The sequence below is a fragment of the Chamaea fasciata genome, unplaced genomic scaffold, assembly GCF_029207755.1.
Source record: "Chamaea fasciata isolate MVZ Bird 193981 ecotype frontalis unplaced genomic scaffold, bChaFas1.0.hap1 SCAF_2, whole genome shotgun sequence".
Lineage (NCBI taxonomy): Eukaryota > Metazoa > Chordata > Aves > Passeriformes > Sylviidae > Chamaea > Chamaea fasciata.
In genome coordinates, this window is record NW_027094087.1 from 9,496,221 (window position 1) to 9,506,555 (window position 10,335).

Sequence of the window (10,335 nt, forward strand, 5' to 3'; positions counted from 1 at the left end):
TACCCCAACTCTTTCAGTCTGTCAAGTTTTTCCATGTACCTTTATTTCGTGCTAATATCCAACCATAGACCCACACTTTCTACTGACTATCACTAACTTGGTGGACTTTAAAACAAGACTTTGGTAACATCACTGCCTTAAAATGAATATGTAAGAGTCAAGAGACTGACGGATCCTTTGTGATGTTCATATAAACAGCATTTGTAGTTGGTTTCAATCATAGTATACTACCAGTCTCTGATGCCTCAGGAAGTTTTTTATCCAATACCAGGTGGGGAATCTGGTTTTGTTTCCTTTGATTTAAAAATTAAAACACTCCAGTATCTCCCCCCAGATGAAGAGGGAGGGTGATAAAATGACTTTGGCAGGCACCTGGTGCCCAGATAATGTCAACCCTCCACATTCTTTTAAAATTGGAAGGTTATCTGGAACAGTCTGTCCAAATTCCTCTAGGGCCCAAACACACTCCTGAGCTCATCCTACTGTGAACCACAAGTCTGAAAAAAAGTTGTTCTTGGGTTACTGTACCACTTTTTATCCAAAAAGAGGGAGAACAACAGTTTTCTTTAAGTGTCTGCAATCATATTTTCAACTCCATTCAGTAACACTGAAGCCTCAATTCAATTTTCTCATTAGCACCCTGAGTCAGAGGGGTAGGTTCAGTTGTTAGATCAGGAGACTGTGAAACCAAGGATTATAGCTTTGTTTATGGATTAAGTACTCCTGTACTTAGGGTGACAAGAAAAAGGCCTTTGAGAAGTTAATGATTCATCCGGTGATTTCTGAATCACAGAACACCACTGATAAGCACCTAAGAAACGACAGTTCCAGACGATGAGGGAGTATTCATTGTGCAATAAAAAGCAAAGTGCAGTTCGGGGGATTGTGTGGTGATATTTCTGTTGATATCACCTCTTCAGTGCCGAAATCCAGCTCCATAATCTATAGTGGCTTGAAGAAGCATTTTTTAATTTGGCATTTCAGTTTTGCATTCAATTAACAGGCCGTTTTACCCTGAAAGCCAGACAAAGCTGAGGCATTGTCTCTGGAACCTGCAGGTTTTGATGTGATATATTTGATCCAAACTCCATTTCCCAAGCAGCATTATCCTTCTGAAAACAAAACAATTCAAAATCACGTACATGACAGAGAGACGTTTTCCTCTTATAATAAAGTGCACTTCTTAAAACTTGCTGAGATGTTATTTGGCATTGTGAAAAAAAACCCCAACACTGCAGCACAGTAGGCATCTCAAAGAGAAAAGGGACATTGAAGGCAAGAGAAAACTGTCTACAAAATCAATGAGACAAAAAGATAAACACTCCACTGAAGCACTGAATGTTCAGTGTGTCTTATACAATTCTTTTAATATAAAAACAGAAACTGACATTTGATTTAACTGAGGAATTAGATAATTCTGACTTCAAAGGAGGAGAAAAAGATTGAACTGACAGATGAAATCAACTACAAAAGGGTGTTCTTTACCCATCAGCACTAGGAAAGGAACTGAGAATTGAAGTCCCTCCCCAGACATCACTGATGGCCAGAAAAACCCAGTTTATTAGGAACATTCTGATTTTGAAAATGCCCTAATATAATGCTTATTCTCAGTAAAAATATTATTTTATTCCTTTTTCTTTCTTTTTCCTAAATCAGGACTGACACCCCCACAGCTGTATGTTCTTGTCTGATTCTAATCTAATCTCCCTGTTCATTTCTCTAATTTTCCAAAAGGCATTCAGCACCTAGGAGGTATCTACCACAAGCCTTCTTTACCTGTCTCTGAAAAATTAAGAGTTGAAATTCATGAAGGTAACTCAGTGAGCTGTTACATTATCAGAATAATTATAAGAAAGTCAGCATAAGAATCAGATTTCTTCAATGCATGGCAGAAGTAAGGAAAACTTAGATTCCCTGAGACATTTGATTTGCTGGAGCTGTAATGATTCTTAGCTAGGAAGAAATAAAAGGACTAGATTTTTGTGTTTGGCAGCTACTTAGAAAACAATAATGCTACTTCATTTTTTTTTTTTAAATGCTATTGAATTTCCAAGTCCTATATGAGCAGAAACAGGCAGGGGGAAAGACAGTTAAAACTTTTTCTTTACTCTGACTTCTGGCTTTATTGATTTTACTTTTACCTAAACACATGTACTTTTTTTTGATGTTAAAAAACTTAACTTCAACGAAATCTTGGGAACTGATGCAGTGATTCAAAAAGAGCTGCATTTTAACACATGCAAGAAATAATTATATCTTAATTTTTCAGGAATGATGGTTAGTTGGCTTATATTTTCTATTTCCATAGCAAGCATAGAAGATGTTTTTCTCCACAGTTTCACTGACATCTGCTTTGTATGCATCACCTCCATGCATCTTTTTGATGTGTCATCTTTCTCCTCCTTGTCAGAGGTGAATAAAAGACCTGACCATAAACTTAACCTTAATATTAAATATTTGTGTCAAGAATCCCTGCTCTGTTTTCTGAGCACTGGAGTGACTAGTCAGCATCTAAGTCTTTTGAAAAGCAGTGTTGATTCTTACCAGGCTGCAGAGTGTCAGGGCTGTTTGCCTGCCTGGCATTAAACAGCAGTTATGTTTTCTTCTACTTTTACTAAAAATTAAGGAGATCAGAAGGATGTAAAAAGCTTTGTTCTTCTAAATTGTTTCTGAAGTATTTCCAGAGTATGTTATGTGCGAAAGCCTTTTAGCAGCAGAAATATTGCCATTTGAGAACCTAGAACCCACTTTCCAGAGGTGGTAATCACATTTCCCAGAAGAAAGAGAAAATGTTTGAGGAAATGTTCCTAATTAGATGACAGAAAATATGCACAAATGATCAGGAGATAATTTGTGTGGGAAAGGGAATGAGAGAGGAGTGAAGAATCCAGACTAGGTACAGAGTAATACAGATAAAGTATTTCCTCCAAAGACTCTCAGAAGTTAGAATTTGAGATCTTTTATAGTCTATGGGATGCAGGAGGCTGCCCACAGCTCTTTCTCAATGGAAAACAGTTGGGGAGGATTTGATATCTCCTCTTATAAAGAAAGGATTACTTTTTGGCATGAATTTTGGCCACTAAAGAAGAATAGAGTGCTTAATTTTCCTGATAAGAAACAGTTTTATTAGTTACATTTAGAATTATTTTCAGCGGCTTTTACAAAAATATCCAGCAAAGAAGATAGATGTTAGACTGGAGATGCATATATTCTGTTATAAAAATCCTACATATGATGACAATTCGGGTTTCTTTAACCCTTAATTTCACACTAAATAGATGAGAGTGGTTGTTTTGGTTTTTTTTTTTTGGCACTGACTAGTTTTATCAACAGCAGCAATGGAAACTGTTCAGAATTTCCTTTGTGTTAAGCTACTGTCAAATCAAAACAACTCTGGTCCATCACCAGGTCTAATTCATCCAGTGAAATTAATACACAATATTTACTCACAGCAGTTCTGAATTTTTTTATATTAATTTTAATTAGAAAATCAAATGTGAAGACAGAGTCTTCATGATGTAAAGTAAACTGACCACAGTAATTAAGAAAATTGACATCTTATGCCCCATGTACAAGTCACAGAGGATCACACAGAGAAATCCTCCTTAAAATAAAACTGACAGAAGATGCTGTAAGAGAATGTAAGGAAGAGCTAGGAAACAATGGAAGAGCACTGTGCATCCTTCCCAACAGGAAGAAGCTGATTCCTGCAGATCTTTAATTATATCTCAAAACACAGGTCTTCAAGGAGAAGCACATTTTGAAAGATCCGCAGAGGATGTTTCTGGGAGAAAGGATATCTAAGATCAAAGTTTTGTCTTCATAAGTGAGTTTAAGGACACAGATAAGAATCTACAGGCAGAACACACGATTAGAAACAAACCTGAAGGTAAAGTAAGACACTGTTTTTTGTTATGGGTGCTAATCCAGCCATTCATGACAAAGGAGTTAGGATGCTTTTCAAATGTTTACAGATGAAAACCAAATATCCTGTTCTGCTGCACTGTTTCTGGTCATCCTGAAAGTCTGATGGGGTTGGAAAAATCTAAGCCATCTGGATCCATCTTGAAGAAAACAAGCTCCTAATTAAAAAAAAAAAAAAAGATAGATAGATAGATAGATAGATGGATAGATAGATGGATAGCACTTCGAATTGATGATAATTGGATGTTTACTTTGATGATAATGAAAGACCAGGTTTCACACAAAGGATATTCCTCCCATATTTAGTTACAACATTTTACCACCAGAACAGGCAGTATTGACATAAAAAAGCAGTGTTTGGCTCCAACAACTCTGACCACTACTGAGATTTCCAGACATAAAATAAGATCATGGTTTCTGTTCACAGGATGAAAAGTGCAACTTTTTCTTTTTTGCCTGGTTGATGACTTCTATTTTGCCTCCACACAAACATGAGCATTTTCATGATGTGTTGTTTTACTTTTTCTGTGCCCAGAATTCAGAAAAAAGAAATATGAATTTTAAAGGAAACACAGTCACAGAATAGTTTGGGTTGGAAGGGACCTGTGGAGATTATCCAGTCCAACCCCCCTGCCAAGGAAGGGTTACTTCAAGCAGATGACACAGGAACGTGTCCACGTGGGTTTGGAATATTTCCAGAGAGGGAGAATCTCCAGGACCTCCCTTGGCAACTGTTCCAATGCTCTGCCACCATTCTTCCTCCTGCTGAGATGATACTTCTTGTGTTTTATTTTATGGTCATTGCTGCTCCTTCTGTCACTGGGCACCACCGAAAAGAGTCTGGCACCAACCTTTTGGCACCTACCTTGGAAATATTTATGTTCATTGATGGGATCCCCTCTCAGGCTTCTCTTCTCCCAACTAAACAAGCCGAGCTTCCCCAGTCTCTCCTCATGAGAGAGACACTCCAGACAAGAATGAGTTTATTAATTTCTGTTAATTAATTGCAAAGTTTATGATATTAGGGAAACTGCTGTAATTTTTTCAAAGTTGAATTCTCACAGAAGAGCCAATTTTTATCAAAAATCAAACTTTCCATGGGAGAGAGCAATTTTAGGCCTCTTTTTCTTCCTGTGTTCCAAAATGACAGTTCAAAATTGTTTCCATCTTGATACATCAAAATGAAGCAAAAAATGTAATCAGATTTTAAAGTGTATAATTTTGTTTCTTGTGGGAAAAAAATATCATATTTTGATACTTTTAATTTGCATCCTGAAGGGAAAAATGAAAAGGCAGCTACATTGAAGAAATTCATTGCACAAAGGTTTCCAGGGGCATTTGAAGGAGTTCTGCAAGTGGTTCCAAATGAAGTTAAGATTCAGAAATCTTGGGGCTGGCACCTTCCAAAGAGGGTGGGTCTATAAGAGATTCAGGAAACTTGAATTTCCTTTCTTAAACTGCATTAATTCAAATACAGGAACAAATACTTCAAACTAATTTCATAGATCTCCATCAAGGAATGCTACTTTCAGACAGATTAATTTGGGCATATAATAACACCAGAAACACCATTGGTAAATCAATGATAATGGCAATTATGCTGTCTTGACTCTTGTCACAGTTCAGTACCTTTTGTACAACTGCAATATGTCAGTCTCCTCACTAGAACAACTTTCACTGTTCTGTGCCTTACTGACTAGATCTGTACTAAATATGGGATGAGAACAGAGTCCATGTGGAAGTAAACAAGTGGCTATGGAAGAACTCCAAACTGTTTAGCTGTTACTAAACAAATGACATTATCATATGGAGTAAAAACATAACAATAGCTTTTGTTTCCCAGGACTAAGCTGTGTGCAAGTTTGTTACTATGCTGATATTATGTATCTACAGGATTTAAAACAAATGCAGTGTTGCAGAATGGCCGTTGAAATCCCTTGTTCCATGCTCTCATGGCAGGATGTAAAGCATTATCTATTCAGTTGCATAAATATATCTTACATACCCAACCAGATCTCAACATGGGTACAAAATGGTCTTCCCTGATTCGTTTATAAGTTTCTTTGTTTCATTTTCAGCACTAAAAATCCAATTTGAAGTCTACATACTGTTTTTAACACCAGCAAATGTCTGCAGCAGCAGGCACAATTATAGAAATGTATTAAGAGAAGGGTGTTTCAGAGCCAAATTCACTGTTTCTTAAAAATGTCAGATTTTTATTTAATTTTCTTAAAAATAAAACCTTGCTGGATCAAGGTTTTATTGAATGCATCTCTCTTTGGTATTGAATTTAGGGATGGCGTAGCCTATGAAAATAATGATAAAATACGGTTTACCCATTAATGGCATAAAGATTAACTAACCAGAAAGGAATTTCCAGGTTGCTAATTTATTCTGAATTAAGAGCTGGCACTTCCAGGACAGCTGAAGTCATGGCACGTTCTGCGCTGTTCCACAGACCTGATGCATTTAAATAATCATACCAACACATCACATGTACCATTGTTGCACAAGGAGTGGTGCAACCTTCTGCATCACACTCAGCTGCCCACATTCTCCTACCACTAGGAACATTTGGTCTCAAGCATCTGAAAATAGCATAAATCTACACAACAGGTTATGGCAGAGTGAAAAAGGTACCCAAAGATACAAATGGGCTGTTCCAAAACCTTCGACAGCCTGGCTGCAGAGTTCAGTAGATCACCGTAACTGAAGTTATCCTTTTTGTTTCCAGACATTTCCTCTGAAAGCTCATAGAAAATCAAAGTGTCTCGGAGACATTTGCTTCAAAACAAACCATCTCCTCACACAAAGATCAATATAACATAAAGGAAGGAATGAAAACTTGTTTATAGGTACCAAAGATAGAATACGTATTTCTGTCTTTGCTGTATTTAAGGCACTCTTGCCAAGGTCTGAAAATCAGTCTCCTTCATTACTGGTTTGGAACTGAGGACTAATCATTGCAGGTTTTGTGCTTCTAGCTGGCAGGATCCTCTCTAGGCATGATGGGTCCAGAGATTTTATTGTTCTTGCTCATACCTATTTCACCAAAATGTGAAAGCCTTTGAAAATAATTCAAAAAAATATTCAGTGTGATAGTTGGAGTACTGTTTTATTTGTATTTACTTTTGTTACAGTTTGAAAACACCAAAACAACATTAGAGGTTTTCCATATTAACAAATTCAACACATTTGGCCTGGATAACAAGGAACACAAAACAAGGTAACACTGATTATGGCCTGGTGGATGAAAATGCCTTGAGCTGCCTTCAGCTAGAATAGCAAATGGTTGAATAGCCCAAGGCTCCGTTAAACAAATGACCAGCAAAACCTGTCAGCACAAGTAGGTTGACTTTTGTTTCCAAATAATTAAGTATAGCAAAATAAAAATCAGTGAGCAGGTGGGCAACACTGTTTTCCTGATATCCTCAAAATACGCAATAAAAAAGGATTGAAAAGAAGGAAGAAGAAACAAAAAAATGTATACTCTTCAGAAACATTCAGTAGCAAAACCAAAATTTGGGGAAAAGAATGAAAGCAAGATTGAAAAGTGGATTTTGTCCAAATGTCAGTCATGTTTTAAGAGAAAATATAATAACAGCTGTGCAAACTTCAGTTTATTTTTAACTTCAAGTCTGTGAAGGGGGGAGAAGATCACAATGTGAGATAAAACTGTTTGCTAGGAAAAAGTTAACAATCAATCTGCAATAATAGTTTTCATAGGCTACAACTGAGAAACTGCAATCCCAATTGCAGCATGTTTTCAAAAACACAATCTCATTATGTCCTTCAGACAGAAGTACTGAACTTAAAACCCAAGTCTGAACTCTTGGAGTAAAAAGTGCAGAAAGGAGGGTAGCATAAAAATGGATGGATGAACAGATACACATCTTTCCTTTTGGTCTTTCATGTGTATCCTTCTATGTCAAGTACGTACTTTCAGACCAAATGGGATTTCAGTCTTCTGTCTTTCTATCCAGTACATAGTTCACAAGCTGCTGGTTTTTATTTTAAGGGAGAGAAAACAAATGAACAGACAGAGCAGAATGATGAATTTTTATTCACTGAGGATAGTGGTCAGCTTAAGATAAGTAATTTTGCATGAGAAAGATCTTGTGTTGCTCTGTGCATCCTAATATTCAAAAACAGTGAAACACAAGAAGGGATCTTCTACTGCAACCTTGCTCCTTTCATGTTGAATTACCTGCCTGGATGGGGAAAAGCCACTTAGAACAGACGTTGATTCTTTGTGTGGAACCCATGAAGTGTTTTTGAAAGAACCAATTAATACTTACGGAGGGCAACATATAATTTCTATCATAATGCTAATAATAGAGAAATAGAAAAAAGAAACAAGAAATTAAAAATAAAATAAAGTAATTATTTTAAGTGGGCTTTATTCCATTGAAAGCCTATGATGATATTTCTAAACAGTGTGTTCGTGTGTGATTAAAGAAAGTGGTTAAAACAGCTAATAAAAAAATATGTTAAACTTCCTTTAATACCCCACCAGCTTTTCTATTGACTTTTTTTCTTGCCACCTACATTTCACTGTTAATGCCTCTCAGGAGTGGTGCCTCAAGGTCAAAGTAGTGCAAATTCATACTCACTTCACCACCGGTTTTGCTCCTCCAAGCAGTTCAGAGTAAGCTCCAATTCCATTTCCAATTTGTCTCTTGTGGGAAGGATGTTGAGTGTCATTTTTTTTCTCACTACTGTGATGTGAAATAGATATGTGCTGTCATGCTTCTGAGAGATTTGAGGAAAGGAAGCGACTGATTTCTAAACCAGACTTGTGCACTTATTACCCATCAACATGAAAGTCACAGGGAAAAAATAAAAAGGAAATTAAAAGATATTGCTGTCCTTCAAAACTGCTGAAAATTCAACAGACTCATCACCAGAATTTTGTGGTTTCCACTCAGTTAGTTGGTGTTTTATGAATTTCTTACCTTTTTCATTTAATAGCTATTTGGGGCAGGTACTGTTTTGCTTATTTTTGTGTGAAGGCGGTTGTTTGGTTTGAGTCTCTAAGAACTTTTTCTCAGAGCACTGTTCATTTATCAGATGTTTAAATGTTGGAACTATCAGCAGCCATATGCATAAGGATGATGGGTACTTTCCCTTTTTTAGCCTTTAACTAACTCCCCTTCTTTTTCCAGTACATGTTCTTTCATGTCCTTTTAGGCATTTTGCTCTTCAATGACCTCTGCCTGTCTTTCTCCAGGAGACAGCACAAACAGGATTTACTAATGAATAGAAAACTCACAGAAATTATGTGAATATGCCCCAACAATTCATTCAGTCCAACAGGTAGGAAAATCACCATTCTCCAGGGTAATAAAAAGCTGTCTTTTGTCTTCTGTGTCAGATAATGAAATGACTCCAAAAAATCAGTGTCAGTAAGGAATGTCATGGGATGTTCAGGAATACTGATCTCAGCGTTCCCTTTTTTTTTACTGATTCATTTTTACAGAGCAGCCTTATGCACCTTTAAATGGTTTGGATAGAATTTACTCCAAATCATGGCACCTAAAAAGCTAAAAAAGCATAGAAAAGGGGACTTTAGGGTATTGGTACACAGCAAGCTCAGTATGAGCCAACAGCATGCCCTGGCAGCCAAAAAGGCCTCCAGCATCCTTAGCAGCATTAACAGGAGAACAGCCAGCACAGCACTGCCTGGAAAAAAAAACCCCAAGCATTTATTACTATGGGGGAAAGAGGAGGACTGGCAACAGCACAAGACAGTACATTCCACCAGCAATATGCTTTCTCAGAAAGCCTCCTGGATGTAAATCCCTGTTGTCATGTAAGACACATCCCATGGATCATGTCCTGCTCTGGTGCTCTGCTTTGCTGTTTCACCTGGTGCAACCTCTGTATTTGCTGATGGCATTTTAGTTCAAGTGTTAAATAACAAGTCACGTTTACATGGCCATTCTCACACATGTTCTTTACCAATTGAGCAACAAGAGCCTTTATGATACAAAAGGCACTCATTCCTGCTGTTAGCATATACAGTCAACAAAGAGATTCAGAGTATCAGACCTTACAGATTTTTTTATTTAGCTAGATCAGCCTGGATACAATGGGAAGAGAAATTTGAATAGGTAGAAGTTATAGCAATTGTAATTTGTATGTCTGTTTTTCAAAAATATTATAATGTATTTCTCAGAAATAGAGTATTGCATAAAAATGGCATGAACTGATAACAGACAGAAAAGCTTTATCCTAAGATAAGAGATTCAGATAGAAATATCATCTTCCTCTGTTTTCCAACACTGGCTTTTCCAGATAGGATGCATGACTGAGACCCAAATGGGGGCCAAGAAGCACCTACACAAGCCAATAGTGGGCTAAAAAGCCATAGCCGAATCTCTCTTTAAGAGATGTTAAGATACACCTCAT